At 43.4% G+C, this 17,771-nt stretch overlaps 15 non-coding genes across 15 annotated transcripts; 3 read left to right on the plus strand and 12 right to left on the minus strand.

Annotated features, from left to right (window-relative positions):
• Positions 1 to 864: 864 nt before the first annotated feature.
• Positions 865 to 1,080, minus strand: LOC141347637 (small nucleolar RNA U3). The gene has a single exon (XR_012357390.1). It is a non-coding gene; the product is annotated as a small nucleolar RNA U3 (small nucleolar RNA).
• Positions 1,081 to 2,053: 973 nt separating this feature from the next.
• Positions 2,054 to 2,194, minus strand: LOC141284867 (U4 spliceosomal RNA). Its single transcript, XR_012338506.1, has one exon. It is a non-coding gene; the product is annotated as a U4 spliceosomal RNA (small nuclear RNA).
• Positions 2,195 to 2,684: 490 nt separating this feature from the next.
• On the plus strand, positions 2,685 to 2,766 carry trnas-gcu (transfer RNA serine (anticodon GCU)). The gene has a single exon. It is a non-coding gene; the product is annotated as a tRNA-Ser (tRNA).
• A 490-nt stretch (positions 2,767 to 3,256) lies between these two features.
• On the minus strand, positions 3,257 to 3,395 carry LOC141286651 (U4 spliceosomal RNA). The gene has a single exon (XR_012339318.1). It is a non-coding gene; the product is annotated as a U4 spliceosomal RNA (small nuclear RNA).
• Positions 3,396 to 3,977: 582 nt separating this feature from the next.
• trnan-guu (transfer RNA asparagine (anticodon GUU)) lies at positions 3,978 to 4,051 on the minus strand. Its single transcript has one exon. It is a non-coding gene; the product is annotated as a tRNA-Asn (tRNA).
• A 191-nt stretch (positions 4,052 to 4,242) lies between these two features.
• trnak-cuu (transfer RNA lysine (anticodon CUU)) lies at positions 4,243 to 4,315 on the minus strand. The gene has a single exon. It is a non-coding gene; the product is annotated as a tRNA-Lys (tRNA).
• A 1,227-nt stretch (positions 4,316 to 5,542) lies between these two features.
• On the minus strand, positions 5,543 to 5,758 carry LOC141347652 (small nucleolar RNA U3). The gene has a single exon (XR_012357392.1). It is a non-coding gene; the product is annotated as a small nucleolar RNA U3 (small nucleolar RNA).
• A 973-nt stretch (positions 5,759 to 6,731) lies between these two features.
• On the minus strand, positions 6,732 to 6,872 carry LOC141284873 (U4 spliceosomal RNA). The gene has a single exon (XR_012338507.1). It is a non-coding gene; the product is annotated as a U4 spliceosomal RNA (small nuclear RNA).
• Positions 6,873 to 7,362: 490 nt separating this feature from the next.
• trnas-gcu (transfer RNA serine (anticodon GCU)) lies at positions 7,363 to 7,444 on the plus strand. Its single transcript has one exon. It is a non-coding gene; the product is annotated as a tRNA-Ser (tRNA).
• A 490-nt stretch (positions 7,445 to 7,934) lies between these two features.
• On the minus strand, positions 7,935 to 8,073 carry LOC141286657 (U4 spliceosomal RNA). Its single transcript, XR_012339320.1, has one exon. It is a non-coding gene; the product is annotated as a U4 spliceosomal RNA (small nuclear RNA).
• Positions 8,074 to 12,619: 4,546 nt separating this feature from the next.
• trnak-cuu (transfer RNA lysine (anticodon CUU)) lies at positions 12,620 to 12,692 on the minus strand. The gene has a single exon. It is a non-coding gene; the product is annotated as a tRNA-Lys (tRNA).
• A 1,285-nt stretch (positions 12,693 to 13,977) lies between these two features.
• LOC141348643 (small nucleolar RNA U3) lies at positions 13,978 to 14,193 on the minus strand. The gene has a single exon (XR_012357533.1). It is a non-coding gene; the product is annotated as a small nucleolar RNA U3 (small nucleolar RNA).
• A 973-nt stretch (positions 14,194 to 15,166) lies between these two features.
• On the minus strand, positions 15,167 to 15,307 carry LOC141284282 (U4 spliceosomal RNA). The gene has a single exon (XR_012338400.1). It is a non-coding gene; the product is annotated as a U4 spliceosomal RNA (small nuclear RNA).
• A 500-nt stretch (positions 15,308 to 15,807) lies between these two features.
• On the plus strand, positions 15,808 to 15,889 carry trnas-gcu (transfer RNA serine (anticodon GCU)). Its single transcript has one exon. It is a non-coding gene; the product is annotated as a tRNA-Ser (tRNA).
• Positions 15,890 to 16,381: 492 nt separating this feature from the next.
• On the minus strand, positions 16,382 to 16,522 carry LOC141285856 (U4 spliceosomal RNA). Its single transcript, XR_012338985.1, has one exon. It is a non-coding gene; the product is annotated as a U4 spliceosomal RNA (small nuclear RNA).
• Positions 16,523 to 17,771: the final 1,249 nt, after the last annotated feature.

Below are 17,771 nucleotides of genomic sequence, written 5' to 3' on the forward strand. Positions count from 1 at the left end.
ACTAGATTTATATGTCAGTTCCAACATAACACCGACTGTTACGCAACAGTCCCGGGATCGTTAATAGTTACGCCTCCAACATTTGCATCGCCCAATCATCGGTAACGTCAGTACATCAGTAAAACAAGGCAAGCCACTGAAGGGACACGGTTAGCTTAATGCTAGCGCTAGCCTGTTACATTGCAGTACAAAAGATATCACTTACCACATAAACAGAGAGATGACTGTGCTGATGATGGTGAATGATGGAGAAATAACTGCGCTGATGATGGCGAATGATTTACAGATCCAGAGTATCACCGAGAAGCAGCTGAACTTGTGTGGTAAGAAGCGCTCCCTCTGCATTATAACTTTACACAGAGCACATGGATCACAGTAATGAGACTAAAATGTCTGCGATACAAAACGGCAGATTCAACAAACCACATATTAAAAGCCGCTAGAGCTCCTAATTAAATAAATATTTTTATCAATGTGCCAGCTATAGAGATGAGCAGCTCTGTGAAACAGCCAATCGGAGCAGAGCTCATTAATATTCATGAAGCTTCCAAAAAAGGCAATAACAGAGCATTTCATTCTAGGGACAAATCCTAGGGTTGTAAATGGTCCTGTAAAACCGTTTCTGGAGATTGTTTGCCCTTTCCTATGCCATATACCTTCTATGCAGATATCAAAGAACAAATTAAAATATTCTCTCAATGCATTTTATGGCAACTTTAAGTTGATAGAACCAGCTGACATCTTATCCTGACATTCTGAATATCAAGGATGGTGACACCCACCAACAAAAATGTAAAAAAAAAAAAAAAATCTCAATCATAACGACTCATAAGATTTTTAATCTGATATTTACATTTTTCAGAGACCACTCTGACCATACTCTCTTCGTCTATGCTGCTTAAATGCCACACAGAACGTTCATCAATGGTGTGGAGCATATGAAATAAACCATTACTCCACACCCGATTCACGCTCAGAAAAGAGTATCAAAGCTCATCATCGTAGTTTGGGAGACACTACACTTTTGAAACACATTTCCTAGTTAGAAACTATAGAAATGATCCCTGAAAGTATAGTCTTGACCTCCATTTTGCAAAACCAGCTTAGGCGAGTTCTGACACTTTGAGTCTCAGAGATGGTTACAACCTAACAACAGAGATGAGAAAAGTTACATTTGAAACATCATTAGAGTCCTAAAATTTTGTTTGTAATTTTAGTTGGATGCAGTTTTCATTGGCCCCCAAATTACACAGGCGAAACTGAGGCTCTCACGTTGTGCGAGACTGTCAACCCGTCCCGTGGGTAGGGCTTAAAGCAGGCTTAGAGATTTCTTCTGTCAGTTTTGACCCAATCTGTTTTTGGGAAGCGCAGTTTGACCCAGCAGTGCGGGCCAACAACATGTTCTGTTTTGCCGCGTGAAGGCGGTTTAATGCTTTGGACAGCGTATGGTTGAGATGTGATTTTCCACCAATTTGGGGCACCTTTCTTATGGAAATCAAGGATGATTTCATGGGAAATGGCAAACTGGTGTAACGTTTGGCTAATAAGCTAAAGCTACAAAGGATGTACCGGTGCCCCGTCGTCCGAGCAGAATCCACATTCGGCCGTAATCGGAGGTTACTACTAACGTTGGATTGTGTCTCATAGGGAGTTTGGCGCAGGGCCTCAGTGGAAAACAGGCCCTCGGCGGCTGAAACAAAAGACGAAGAATGCATCCACATGCACATGAATCAGGAATGTTAAATAAAGAAACCCCGCCGGATGACGAGGTGGTCCAGTGGTTAAGGCGGTGGAAGGCTAATACATTGTGCTCGACACGCATTCGAAGCTTTAGCGCCACTGAGAGGCCACCGGACCAGACAGGCCCAACATGTTTACGATGGGTAACGGTGAGCTGTAATTGCGTTGCAGTTTAACGATACTTGTCTTGAGAACATATTGACAAAACAACAAACCTTCTGGCTCTGGCGCACTATCATCAGCAGACCGTTTTTTTGGCGAGGAAAAAAAAACCTAAACGAAACAAGGCTATATTTCTCAACAAAACTCTAAGCCTCCAGAGAGACTAGCAAAAATTGCCAAAGATAACTGTATTTCAAGTCATCCTGGCGGGGTATTGGGTAAAGTTTTCAACCAGCAATGATCGCGCCTCGGACAAACCTCATAGGCTACAATATTGCCTCTGCGAAAGAATGCAGGCGATGGTCGTGACCTTTTTCTGCACCTACGTGGATGTGAACCGACAAGGTGGTAGCAAGCTTTAAACTGCCGCACAAACAGTCTCCTGCCACGGGTTGCTGCACCGTGTTTCTACGGAACAGATTAGAGGTGTGTAAAAGACGGCTCATTCACTATTCCCTCTGTGCTCAAAACAGCCAGCTGAAAGCACGGCAGCAGCAGCTGAAAAGGTCCGCAGCATGGCCTATCTCGGTCAGCAAGGGGACGGGGTGGCCGAGTGGTTAAGGCGATGGACTGCTAATCCATTTTGCTCTGTGCAATGGTTGGAATCCATTCTTGTCGTTCGGTTCCTTTAGCACTGGACCTTAATCCGGGTCCTGGGGACCCCATGCTAAACTTTTTGTGTGTCCTCCTTATCTAACACACTCAGTTCAGTTCTTTGAGTTCTCTACTAATGAACTGATGATCTGAATCAGGAGTGCTAAATAAAAAATGTCACGTAAAATGACGAGGTGGCCGAGTGGTTAAGGCGATGGACTGCTAATCCATTGTGCTCTGCACGCGTGGGTTCGAATCCCATCCTCGTCGTTCGGCTCCTTTAGCAGTAATCCTCGGTCCTGGGGACCCCACTCTGCGCTTTTTGTGTCTTCCTTATCTGACACACTCAGTTCAGTTCACTGAGTGCTCTACTAATGAGCCGATGGTCTGAATCGGGAGTGTTAAATAAAAGGACCACGGAAAGTGACGGGGTGGTCGAGTGTTTAAGGCGATGCAAGGCTAATCCGTTGTGCTAGGCTCACCTTGGTTTGTGTGGGTTTGAATCCCGTCCTCTTCATTTGATGATTTAGCACCACTGAGAGCCCACCAGAACAGACAGGCCCAACCTGTTTACGATGGGTAGCGGTGAGCTGTGATTGTGCTGTAGTTTAATGATACCTGCAGCGAAGTCTTGAGAGCATATTGAAAAAACAACAAATCTTCTGGCTCCGGCACGCTATGATCTGTAGACACCTCTTTGACGAGGACCAACAACCAGCCACTCTAACAAAACGAAGCAAAACTTTGTTTTTCAAGAAGCGTCCAGAGAGACCGGCAAAAACTGAGAAGCTGACTGTATTTCAAATCATCCAGATGGGATATCGGGGAAAGTTTACAACCAGCAATGATCACACCTCAGATAAACCACACAAGCTACAACATTGCCTCTGCGATAGAATACCGGTGACGGTCGTGACCTTTTCTTGCAGCTACGTGGATGTGATCCGACAAGGTGATAGCAAGCTGGATGAGCCCCAGAGACAGATCATCAGTGAAGACCTCTTCACCTAGACGGCCATCGACGCAAGACTGTGAAAACCAGATCCTCTCCAATCTGACACTGTGGCAACATGGAACTTTTGCATCTACATTAAAATTAGTCTGTTTGTTCTTATTCTGAGGTCACCGTAGCCGCCATATCCATTCTGTATTCCGATTAGATGGTCACTGCAGTCCCCCGGATCCAGTCCGTACCAAGAGCAGATGGTGGATCAGCACCTTCAGCCGAATGTCAGCGGATACCATGTCAACTAGATGAGCCCCAGAGACAGATCATCAGTAAAGAATGAATCCACATGCCACAGCAAACTCGAGCTGGTGAAAATGTTCACCAAACACCCGCCGCTGACTTCTTTTAAAAGAAGCCAGCTTATTGAAGGTGCACAGGATAAACGCCCTGAGAAAGCTGTGCCTCGCAACCCTAAGAATGGCATAGGCGCTAGTGGACACCTGACGCGCGTGCAAAACACCGGCATTTCACACGTCCCTGGGTGGGCTCGAACCACCAACCTTTCGGTTAACAGCCGAACGCGCTAACCGATTGCGCCACAGAGACAGACATTGCGCATCTGCTGCCGCGGGATCACGGTTGTATAAGCAAGGGTTAGGGTTAGGGATTAGAATCGCACGTACTAACAGGCTGTTTTGAAAGATGTTTCCGGAGCTCGCAAAATCCACTTAGCCTGTGCGGAGAATGGGCACGCTGGAGCCCGCCAACCTGTTGGGAAGAAAGAGCGCCAACAGAGCCGCCCAACGTGGGGCTCGAACCCACGACCCTGAGATTAAGAGTCTCATGCTCTACCGACTGAGCTAGCCGGGCTGGTCGTGGTCTCCTTCACCGGGTCGGACGCAGTTTTCATCGGCTCCCAAATGACACAGGCGAAACGGAGGCTCTCGCGTTGTGCAAGACTGTCGAGCCGTCCCGTGGGTAGTGCTTAGAGCAGGCTTAGAGTTTTCTTCTGTCAGTTTTGACCCAATCTGTTATTGGGAAGCGCAGTTTGACCCAGCAGTGCGGGCCAACAACATGTTCTGTCTTGCCGCGTGAAGGCGGTTCAATGCTTTGGTCAGCGTATGGTTGAGATGTGATTTTCCACCAATTTGGGGCACCTTTCTTATGGAAATCAAGGATAAATCTATATAAGGATAAGGATAAATCTTCTATATTTCGGTGGTCTTTTGCAAACACTAGATTTATATGTCAGTTCCAACATAACACCGACTGTTACGCAACAGTCCCGGGATCGTTAATAGTTACGCCTCCAACATTTGCATCGCCCAATCATCGGTAACGTCAGTACATCAGTAAAACAAGGCAAGCCACTGAAGGGACACGGTTAGCTTAATGCTAGCGCTAGCCTGTTACATTGCAGTACAAAAGATATCACTTACCACATAAACAGAGAGATGACTGTGCTGATGATGGTGAATGATGGAGAAATAACTGCGCTGATGATGGCGAATGATTTACAGATCCAGAGTATCACCGAGAAGCAGCTGAACTTGTGTGGTAAGAAGCGCTCCCTCTGCATTATAACTTTACACAGAGCACATGGATCACAGTAATGAGACTAAAATGTCTGCGATACAAAACGGCAGATTCAACAAACCACATATTAAAAGCCGCTAGAGCTCCTAATTAAATAAATATTTTTATCAATGTGCCAGCTATAGAGATGAGCAGCTCTGTGAAACAGCCAATCGGAGCAGAGCTCATTAATATTCATGAAGCTTCCAAAAAAGGCAATAACAGAGCATTTCATTCTAGGGACAAATCCTAGGGTTGTAAATGGTCCTGTAAAACCGTTTCTGGAGATTGTTTGCCCTTTCCTATGCCATATACCTTCTATGCAGATATCAAAGAACAAATTAAAATATTCTCTCAATGCATTTTATGGCAACTTTAAGTTGATAGAACCAGCTGACATCTTATCCTGACATTCTGAATATCAAGGATGGTGACACCCACCAACAAAAATGTAAAAAAAAAAAAAAATCTCAATCATAACGACTCATAAGATTTTTAATCTGATATTTACATTTTTCAGAGACCACTCTGACCATACTCTCTTCGTCTATGCTGCTTAAATGCCACACAGAACGTTCATCAATGGTGTGGAGCATATGAAATAAACCATTACTCCACACCCGATTCACGCTCAGAAAAGAGTATCAAAGCTCATCATCGTAGTTTGGGAGACACTACACTTTTGAAACACATTTCCTAGTTAGAAACTATAGAAATGATCCCTGAAAGTATAGTCTTGACCTCCATTTTGCAAAACCAGCTTAGGCGAGTTCTGACACTTTGAGTCTCAGAGATGGTTACAACCTAACAACAGAGATGAGAAAAGTTACATTTGAAACATCATTAGAGTCCTAAAATTTTGTTTGTAATTTTAGTTGGATGCAGTTTTCATTGGCCCCCAAATTACACAGGCGAAACTGAGGCTCTCGCGTTGTGCGAGACTGTCAACCCGTCCCGTGGGTAGGGCTTAAAGCAGGCTTAGAGATTTCTTCTGTCAGTTTTGACCCAATCTGTTTTTGGGAAGCGCAGTTTGACCCAGCAGTGCGGGCCAACAACATGTTCTGTTTTGCCGCGTGAAGGCGGTTTAATGCTTTGGACAGCGTATGGTTGAGATGTGATTTTCCACCAATTTGGGGCACCTTTCTTATGGAAATCAAGGATGATTTCATGGGAAATGGCAAACTGGTGTAGCGTTTGGCTAATAAGCTAAAGCTACAAAGGATGTACCGGTGCCCCGTCGTCCGAGCAGAATCCACATTCGGCCGTAATCGGAGGTTACTACTAACGTTGGATTGTGTCTCATAGGGAGTTTGGCGCAGGGCCTCAGTGGAAAACAGGCCCTCGGCGGCTGAAACAAAAGACGAAGAATGCATCCACATGCACATGAATCAGGAATGTTAAATAAAGAAACCCCGCCGGATGACGAGGTGGTCCAGTGGTTAAGGCGGTGGAAGGCTAATACATTGTGCTCGACACGCATTCGAAGCTTTAGCGCCACTGAGAGGCCACCGGACCAGACAGGCCCAACATGTTTACGATGGGTAACGGTGAGCTGTAATTGCGTTGCAGTTTAACGATACTTGTCTTGAGAACATATTGACAAAACAACAAACCTTCTGGCTCTGGCGCACTATCATCAGCAGACCGTTTTTTTGGCGAGGAAAAAAAACCCTAAACGAAACAAGGCTATATTTCTCAACAAAACTCTAAGCCTCCAGAGAGACTAGCAAAAATTGCCAAAGATAACTGTATTTCAAGTCATCCTGGCGGGGTATTGGGTAAAGTTTTCAACCAGCAATGATCGCGCCTCGGACAAACCTCATAGGCTACAATATTGCCTCTGCGAAAGAATGCAGGCGACGGTCGTGACCTTTTTCTGCACCTACGTGGATGTGAACCGACAAGGTGGTAGCAAGCTTTAAACTGCCGCACAAACAGTCTCCTGCCACGGGTTGCTGCACCGTGTTTCTACGGAACAGATTAGAGGTGTGTAAAAGACGGCTCATTCACTATTCCCTCTGTGCTCAAAACAGCCAGCTGAAAGCACGGCAGCAGCAGCTGAAAAGGTCCGCAGCATGGCCTATCTCGGTCAGCAAGGGGACGGGGTGGCCGAGTGGTTAAGGCGATGGACTGCTAATCCATTTTGCTCTGTGCAATGGTTGGAATCCATTCTTGTCGTTCGGTTCCTTTAGCACTGGACCTTAATCCGGGTCCTGGGGACCCCATGCTAAACTTTTTGTGTGTCCTCCTTATCTAACACACTCAGTTCAGTTCTTTGAGTTCTCTACTAATGAACTGATGATCTGAATCAGGAGTGCTAAATAAAAAATGTCACGTAAAATGACGAGGTGGCCGAGTGGTTAAGGCGATGGACTGCTAATCCATTGTGCTCTGCACGCGTGGGTTCGAATCCCATCCTCGTCGTTCGGCTCCTTTAGCAGTAATCCTCGGTCCTGGGGACCCCACTCTGCGCTTTTTGTGTCTTCCTTATCTGACACACTCAGTTCAGTTCACTGAGTGCTCTACTAATGAGCCGATGGTCTGAATCGGGAGTGTTAAATAAAAGGACCACGGAAAGTGACGGGGTGGTCGAGTGTTTAAGGCGATGCAAGGCTAATCCGTTGTGCTAGGCTCACCTTGGTTTGTGTGGGTTTGAATCCCGTCCTCTTCATTTGATGATTTAGCACCACTGAGAGCCCACCAGAACAGACAGGCCCAACCTGTTTACGATGGGTAGCGGTGAGCTGTGATTGTGCTGTAGTTTAATGATACCTGCAGCGAAGTCTTGAGAGCATATTGAAAAAACAACAAATCTTCTGGCTCCGGCACGCTATGATCTGTAGACACCTCTTTGACGAGGACCAACAACCAGCCACTCTAACAAAACGAAGCAAAACTTTGTTTTTCAAGAAGCGTCCAGAGAGACCGGCAAAAACTGAGAAGCTGACTGTATTTCAAATCATCCAGATGGGATATCGGGGAAAGTTTACAACCAGCAATGATCACACCTCAGATAAACCACACAAGCTACAACATTGCCTCTGCGATAGAATACCGGTGACGGTCGTGACCTTTTCTTGCAGCTACGTGGATGTGATCCGACAAGGTGATAGCAAGCTGGATGAGCCCCAGAGACAGATCATCAGTGAAGACCTCTTCACCTAGACGGCCATCGACGCAAGACTGTGAAAACCAGATCCTCTCCAATCTGACACTGTGGCAACATGGAACTTTTGCATCTACATTAAAATTAGTCTGTTTGTTCTTATTCTGAGGTCACCGTAGCCGCCATATCCATTCTGTATTCCGATTAGATGGTCACTGCAGTCCCCCGGATCCAGTCCGTACCAAGAGCAGATGGTGGATCAGCACCTTCAGCCGAATGTCAGCGGATACCATGTCAACTAGATGAGCCCCAGAGACAGATCATCAGTAAAGAATGAATCCACATGCCACAGCAAACTCGAGCTGGTGAAAATGTTCACCAAACACCCGCCGCTGACTTCTTTTAAAAGAAGCCAGCTTATTGAAGGTGCACAGGATAAACGCCCTGAGAAAGCTGTGCCTCGCAACCCTAAGAATGGCATAGGCGCTAGTGGACACCTGACGCGCGTGCAAAACACCGGCATTTCACACGTCCCTGGGTGGGCTCGAACCACCAACCTTTCGGTTAACAGCCGAACGCGCTAACCGATTGCGCCAAAGCTGGGGAACAATAGTCTGTTAAGGGGGGGGAAGAAAAGGAAGGAGGGGGGAGAAGAGGGGGAAAAGAGAAAAAGAAAGAAAAGGAAAAAATGAGGAGAAAAGAAGTGAAAGGGAATTTTATCTCTTTGTCCTTTAAAGCAATGTTTTTGGAGTGTATATTTACAATAAATTATCTGAAAAAAAAAAAATGTTTTCTCTATTTTCCTGTACATTTATATGGGGGTAAGGATGATCACAAGCTTCCCAGTTCATATTACAGTGTTGCCAAAGATTGAAGTGTTTACTGAATGTTTTATTTATCAGTAATTATCACATAAATAATGTCCAAATGAATGAAATCATTTTTGAAATGACAAATTAATATTTTATTAGATTTATATTACTGATTATTGATATTTTATTCAAAGTTTTTGCACTTTAAATATATTTCTGCTGTAGTTATGTTCTAAAACTTATAGTACAAAAAATTGTACATTTATGTATTAAATCATCCCCAAATTTATCAACATTTTTAAAAGGGCGTATAACTGTTTAATGATACTGTAACAATGACAAACAAAAAGAGTTATTTGATCATGACCAAACTTTTATTTTTCAATCAGTCAAAGCCAATTATTCATTATTCTTTTTTTTTTTTTTTTACATTTTTATTCTTGTAGTTATGTTGCATGTGCAGAAAACAGAATATTACCTCTTAATAATAATTTGTAAGTGCAAAAGAACAGAAAACAGAACTATACATATAAACAAAACCGTCCAATGTCCATGGCTCTTGTGCATTAACTGCAAGTGAAAAGAACAGAAAGCACAAAACAATACAAATGAATAAAACTTTAAAATATTAATGACTCCTGTCCTGTGCATGTTTTGCAAGTACTAAAGAACAGAAAACCAAACTATACTATTAAATAAAACTGTCTTAATGTCCATGGCACTAGTGCATTCATTGCAAGTTCAAAAGAACAGAAAGCAGAAAACAATGCACATAAATAAAACTTTATCCCCTTTCTTTTTTGGACTCTTATGGATGGCACAGAGCTTGAAATGGTCTCTATCAGGCGACAACAATCTGGCCACTGGGCAAGTGGGGCAGCGGTGGTGAATGTCTGCCTCTTCATGCTCTCCACCCCCAAAATCCAGCAGGTTCTGCCAACTATATTGCTCACCTAAGCAGAGAGAACATATAATACAAGGCAAATGAGAAAACAAAACAAGTGGTAGTGTTAACATATGACAGGTCAAGAAGAGAAACTGACCTGATGGTTGGTGAGAGCCAGAGATGGCTGATTCCTGAGCTCCACAAGATACTCCGCAAGGCTGTCCACTTTGTCCAGCACACCAGCACTAGCCAAAGCCTGTGAGAAAAATACAACAAAAAGAAAAAAATGAAATCAACAACATTATGAGTACAGTGAAGTGGGACAAAAAACCCAAAACAAATAAATATATATATTTTTCTAGATGTTTTTTTTTTTGTCAACTTCAGACAAAAAGCAACAGGTCAGCACAAATTATTATGTTTTCCCTAGAAATTTTACAGTATTACATAAAACATAATTACATACATACATTAAATGAGACATTTACATACCACAGACTCGTCAGGGGATGCTGAGACACCTGGCGTGAAGGAGGCATCAGGCTGAGTGGAGGACAGAGAGAAGCTTGGGTCATCAGTAAGACTCGATTCAGTAATGTCAAGTGTTTGGTCCACCCTGAAGCCCTCGTCTTCTTCATCCTCACCTTCATCCACATCCTCCAGCATGTTCTCTGTCTCTTCTGAGTCAGGGTCCACTACCAGGAGCTGTCCAGTCTGACCCAGGAAGTAGTCAACACCAAGCAGCTCTCCTATGAAAAAAAAAATAATAAAAGAAAACACACAAATACAGGATCAGTCAAAAGTTTAGACACATTACTATTTTTAATGTTTTTGAAAGAAGTGTCTTATGCTCATCAGTCCTGCATTTATTAAATAAAAAATATAAAAAACATTAATAATATTATAAAATGTTAATACAGTTTAAATTTACAGTTACATGTACTTTAAATTTTTTTTGTCATCAACGCTGAATAAATTTAGCAATCATTTTAGAAATCAGTAAAAAGTTATATTAAGAACAGCATTAGAAATCAAATATGAAATCTTCTGTAACGATACACAGTACTGTTCAAAAAAATTTTTTTTAAAGAAATTAATTCTGTTGTTTTTAACTTTTTATTCATCAATGAATTCTGCAAAACGTATCACAGTTTTCATTAAAAAATAAATACAAATATGCAGTACAAATTATATTGCTGTTTTTTCTGTATTTTGGATCAAATAAATGCAGGCTGAATGAGCAAAAGACACTTCTTTCAAAAACATTAAACACAGTCACGTGTAAAAATGTTTGACAAATAATGTACACATTCATATTCTACAATGAGATACAGGTAACTTTACCTTCTTGTAGAGGTTGTACAACTTCTGCTGCCGTGGTGCTGGTCTGTTGCCTCCAGTCGGACAAACCCCAGAGCTGGCAAAAGTCCTCAACCTGGCCATCCACTCGCCATCACCCATGACCTTGTGGCAATTATGCATAATTTACTGTTATTACTATAGTAAATACATATAGCATGTATTAATCACAATGTGAAATAAAGTGCATTGTTAGTTAATCACATTAAATGTTAATTAGAAATGATAATGTCTACAACTACACATATTTTTTAAATCCAAATCAAACTTTAAATAGAATAGATGTGTTTACTATGCAAAACTACAGGCAAATGGTGTTTTATATATGAGAGATTATAGGTTAATCATGGAAACAAAACATGATTACTACACTTTCACTATAGTAAAAGCATGGTAAATTACTTGATTATTTATATTAAGACTGTGTTTACACTTAAAGAACGAGTAAACTGAGTTTAATAAGTACGATTACAGGCACAATTATGGTTAATATGTGAGATTTTAGGCAAGTCATGAAAAGAAAACATGATTACTATACTTTCACTATAGTAAAACCATGGTAAATGACGACAAACACAAGCACAACGTTTTTTGTTGTTGCTGTTCATTCGGATTTTAATTTATAGTAAGACTGTGTTCATACAGTTGTAATCGATCAGCCAAAAACACAACATGGTTACTACGATTCACTATAGTAAAAACAAGGTAAATTGTCATAAGGGATGACTGCACTTACAGCTGAAACGCGTTTTTTCCCCCATTTAAATCGAACTTAAGAACGTGTAAATAGATTTTAGAAAGTTAGATTTCATTTAAACTGTTTCATTATGGGCAATTCGCGAGTCAAAAGTTTGTGAACGCCAAACACGGATGAACGACGGACGAAAACGTAACGAGTTACCAATTGAGAACATTGTAAACAGAGAGGAAGAAAGTAGAAAACATGTATTACTTACTTTGAAAAGTTATCCTATATTCCGTTCGTCTGATTTTTGAACCTGACTTAGAATGAAACTAAGCGCGGTGAGTGGCTCTCAACAATGGAGCTTGAGTGATGCGATTGGCTCTCGTCCATTCTCACAATGGACGGCGAGCGACGCGATTGGCTCTCATCCATTCTCGCAATGGACGGCGAGCGACGCAATTGGCTCTCATCCATTCTCACAATGGACGGCGAGATCGGCGATTGGACGAGGAGACGGCCGCGGAAACAGACGATCCTGCTCCAGGTAGCGCCACAGAGACAGCCGCTGTGTGTCTGCTGCCGCCGGATCACGGTTGTAAAAGCAAGGGTTACGGTTAGGGATTAGAATCGCACGTACTAACAGGCTGTTTTGAAAGATGTTTCCGGAGCTCGCAAAATCCACTTAGCCTGTGCGGCGAATGGGCACGCTGGAGCCCGCCACCCTGTTGGGAAGAAAGAGAGCCAACAGAGGCGCCCAACGTGGGGCTCGAACCCACGACCCTGAGATTAAGAGTCTCATGCTCTACCGACTGAGCTAGCCGGGCTGGTTGTGGTTTCCTTCACCGGGTCGGAGGCAGTTTTCATCGGCTCCCAAATGACACAGGCGAAAGGGAGGCTCTCGCGTTGTGCCGAGACTGTCGAGCCGTCCCGTGGGTAGGGCTTAGAGCAGGCTTAGAGTTTTGTTCTGTCAGTTTTGACCCAATCTGTTTTTGGGAAGCGCAGTTTGACCCAGCAGTGCAGGCCAACAACATGTTCTGTCTTGCCGCGTGAAGGCGGTTCAATGCTTTGGACAGCGTATGGTTGAGATGTGATTTTCCACCAATTTGGGGCACCTTTCTTATGGAAATCAAGGATAAATCTATATAAGGATAAGGATAAATCTTCTATTTTTCGATGGTCTTTTGAGAACACTAGATTTATATGCCAATTCCAACATAACACCGACTGTTACGCAACAGTCCCGGGATCGTTAATAGTTACGCCTCCAACATTTGCATCGCCCAATCATCGGTAACGTCAGTACATCAGTAAAACAAGGCAAGCCACTGAAGGGACACAGTTAGCTTAATGCTAGCACTAGCCTGTTACATTGCAGTACAAAAGATATCACTTACCACATAAACAGAGAGATGACTGTGCTGATGATGGTGAATGATGGAGAAATAACTGCGCTGATGATGGCGAATGATTTACAGATCCAGAGTATCACCGAGAAGCAGCTGAACTTGTGTGGTAAGAAGAGCTCCCTCTGCATTATAACTTTACACAGAGCACATGGATCACAGTAATGAGACTAAAATGTCTGCGATACAAAACGGCAGATTCAACAAACCACATATTAAAAGCCGCTAGAGCTCCTAATTAAATAAATATTTTTTATCAATGTGCCAGCTATAGAGATGAGCAGCTCTGTGAAACAGCCAATCGGAGCAGAGCTCATTAATATTCATGAAGCTTCCAAAAAAGGCAATAACAGAGCATTTCATTCTAGGAACAAATCCTAGGGTTGTAAATGGTCCTGTAAAACCGTTTCTGGAGATTGTTTGCCCTTTCCTATGCCATATACCTTCTATGTAGACATCAAAGAACAAATTAAAATATTCTCTCAATGCATTTTATGGCAACTTTAAGTTGATAGAACCAGCTGACATCTTATCCTGACATTCTGAATCTCAAGGATGGTGACACCCACCAACAAAAATGTAAAAAAAAAAAAAAAAAAAAAAAGATAAAAAAAAGTAGTTTCATCAGATATACACCAATTATGAGCCAAACAGTCAATCGCAGCTACTCACAAGATTTTTAATCTGATATTTACAACTTTCAAAGACCACTCTGATCATACTCTCTTCTTCTATGCTGTATAAACGCCACACAGAACGTTCATCAATGGTGTGGAGCATATGAAATAAACCATTACTCCACACCCGACTCACGCTCACAAAAGAGTATCAAAGCTCATCATCGTAGTTTGGGAAACACCACACTTTTGAAACACACTTCTTAGTTAAAAACTATAGAAATGATCTCTGAAAGCATAGTCTTGACCTCCATTTTGCAAAACCAGCTTAGGCGACTTCTGACACTTTGAGTCTCAGAGATGGTGACAACCTAACAACAGAGATGAGAAAAGTTACATCTGAAACATCATTAGAGTCCTAAAATTTTTTTTTGTAATTTTAGTCGGATGCAGTTTTCATCGGCCCCCAAATTACACAGGCGAAACTGAGGTTCTCGCGTTGTGCGAGACTGTCAACCCGTCCCGTGGGTAGGGCTTAAAGCAGGCTTAGAGATTTCTTCTGTCAGTTTTGACCCAATCTGTTTTTGGGAAGCGCAGTTTGACCCAGCAGTGCGGGCCAACAACATGTTCTGTTTTGCCGCGTGAAGGCGGTTCAATGCTTTGGACAGCGTATGGTTGAGTTGTGATTTTCCACCAATTTGGGGCACCTTTCTTATGGAAATCAAGGATGATTTCATGGGAAATGGCAAACTGGTGTAGCGTTTGGCTAATAAGCTAAAGCTACAAAGGATGTACCGGTGCCCCGTCGTCCGAGCAGAATCCACATTCGGCCGTAATCGGAGGTTACTACTAACGTTCGATTGTGTCTCATAGGGAGTTTGGCGCAGGGCCTCAGTGGAAAACAGGCCCTCGGCGGCTGAAACAAAAGACGAAGAATGCATCCACATGCACATGAATCAGGAGTGTTAAATAAAGAAACCCCGCAAGATGACGAGGTGGTCCAGTGATTAAGGCGGTGGAAGGCTAATACATTGTGCTCGACACGCATTGGAAGCTTTAGCGCCACTGAGAGCCCACCGGACCAGACAGGACCAACCTGTTTACGATGGGTAACGGTGATCTGTAATTGCGCTGCAGTTTAACGATACCTGTCTTGAGAACATATTGACAAAACAACAAGCCTTCTGGCTCTGGCGCTCTATCATCAGTAGACAGCTTTTTGGCGAGGAAAAAAACCCCTAAACGAAACAAGGCTATATTTCTCAACAAAACTCTAAGCCTCCAGAGAGGCTAGCAAAAATTGCCAAAGCTAACTGTATTTCAAGTCATCCTGGCGGGGTATTGGGTAAAGTTTTCAACCAGCAATGATCGCGCCTCGGATAAACCTCATAGGCTACAATATTGCCTCTGCGAAAGAATGCCAGCGACGGTCGTGACCTTTTCGTGCACCTACGTGGATGTGAACCGACAAGGTGGCAGCAAGCTTTAAACATGACGCACAAACAGTCTCCTGGCACGGGTTGCTGCACCGTGTTTCCACGGAACAGATTAGAGGTGTGTAAAAGACGGCTCATTCACTATTCCCTCTGTGCTCAAAACAGCCTGCTGAAAGCACGGCAGCAGCATCTGAAAAGGTCCGCAGCATGGCCTGTCTCGGTCAGCAAGGGGACGGGGTGGCCGAGTGGTTAAAGCGATGGACTGCTAATCCATTGTGCTCTGTGCAATGGTTGGAATCCCATTCTTGTCGTTCGGTTCCTTTAGCACTGGACCTTAATCCAGGCCCTGGGGACCCCATGCTAAACTTTTTGTGTGTCCTCCTTATCTAACACACTCAGTTCAGTTCTTAGAGTTCTCTACTAATGAACTGATGATCTGATGATCTGAATCAGGAGTGCTAAATAGAAAATGCCACGTAAAATGACGAGGTGGCCGAGTGGTTAAGGCGATGGACTGCTAATCCATTGTGCTCTGCACGCGTGGGTTCGAATCCCATCCTCGTCGTTCGGCTCCTTTAGCAGTAATCCTCGGTCCTGGGGACCCCACTCTGCACTTTTTGAGTGTCCTCCTTATCTGACACACTCAGTTCAGTTCACTGAGTGCTCTACTAATGAGCTGATGGTCTGAATCGGGAGTGTTAAATAAAAGGACCACGGAAAGTGACGAGGTGGTCGAGTGGTTAAGGCGATGCAAGGCTAATCCGTTGTGCTCGGCACACCTTGGTTGGTGTGGGTTTGAATCCCATCCTCTTCATTTGATGATTTAGCACCACTGAGAGCCCACCGGAACAGACAGGCCCAACCTGTTTACGATGGGTAGCGGTGAGCTGTAATTGTGCTGTAGTTTAACGATACCTGCAGCGAAGTCTTGAGAACATATTGACAAAACAACAAATCTTCTGGCTCCGGCACGCTATGATCTGTAGACACCTCATTGACGAGGACCAACAACCAGCCACTCCAACAAAACGAAGCAAAACTATCTTTTTCAAGAAGCGTCCAGAGAGACCGGCAAAAACTGTCGAAGCCGACTGTATTTCAAATCATCCCGATGGGATATCGGGGGAAAGTTTTCAACCAGCAATGATCACACCTCAGATAAACCACACAAGCTACAACATTGCCTCTGCGATAGAATACCGGTGACGGTCGTGACCTTTTCGTGCACCTACGTGGATCTGAACCGACAAGGTGGTAGCAAGCTGGATGAGCCCCAGAGACAGATCATCAGTGAAGACCTCTTCACCTGGACGGCCATCGACGCAAGACTGTGAAAACCAGATCCTCTCCAATCTGACACTGTGGCAACATGGAACTTTTGCATCTACATTAATATTAGTCTGTTTCTTCTTATTCTGAGGTCACCGTAGCCGCCAGATCCATTCTGTATTCCGATCAGATGGTCACTGCAGTCCCCCGGATCCAGTCCGTACCAAGAGCAGATGGTGGATCAGCACCTTCAGCCGAATGTCAGCGGATACCATGTCAACTAGATGAGCCCCAGAGACAGATCATCAGTAAAGAATGAATCCACATGCCACAGCAAACTCAAGCTGGTGAAAATGTTCATCAAACACCCGCCGCTGACTTCTTTTAAAACAAGCCAGCTTATTGAAGGTGCACAGGATAAACGCCCCCTGAGAAAGCTGTGCCTCGCAACCCTAAGAACGGCATAGGCGTTAGTGGACACCTGACGCGCGTGCAAAACAGGAAAAGGAAGGAGGAGGAAGGAGGGGAAGGAGGTGGAAAAAGAGAAAAAGAAAGAAAATAGAGAGAAAAAAGGAAAAAATGAGGAGAAAAGAAATGATCACAGGCTTCCCAGTTCATATTACACTGTTGCCATACATTGAAGTATTTACTGAATCCTTTATTTATCAGTAATTATCACATAAATGATGTCCAAATGAATGAAATTATTATTACAAATGACAAATTAATATTTTATTAGATTTATATGGCAATTTACTATGCTTCAGTATTTGTATTTCATCTTTGAAAGCATCTCTTTGTGCTAATTTTATGAGCGTGATGCTTGCATTTCTCATGTCTTCAACATTTATGGGTTTAACTTTCTTGTCTCTCGCCAGTTGCTGGATACGAGCGACAACTTTCAATGCAGTGTGCCATTTCGACAATCTACTGAATCTCTCTAGAAAATGATCATCATCATTTGCTACATTTGTTTGTAGCACTTGTGTTGTCCTGATTTCAGGGTCGCCAACCAGAAGCTCAGGAGTTGTCTTTGCTGTGACAATTTCTCTTTCCCAGAGAAACTTCGTTCCAGTGAGCCAATTTGAAGTGATCAGCTCTGACACCTTGAGGCCCCTGGAAGCGTGATCTGCAGGATTTTGTTCGGTGTCTATGTAGTGCCACTGTTCAGGGTTAGT

This window comes from Garra rufa, chromosome 1, assembly GCF_049309525.1.
Source record: "Garra rufa chromosome 1, GarRuf1.0, whole genome shotgun sequence".
Lineage (NCBI taxonomy): Eukaryota > Metazoa > Chordata > Actinopteri > Cypriniformes > Cyprinidae > Garra > Garra rufa.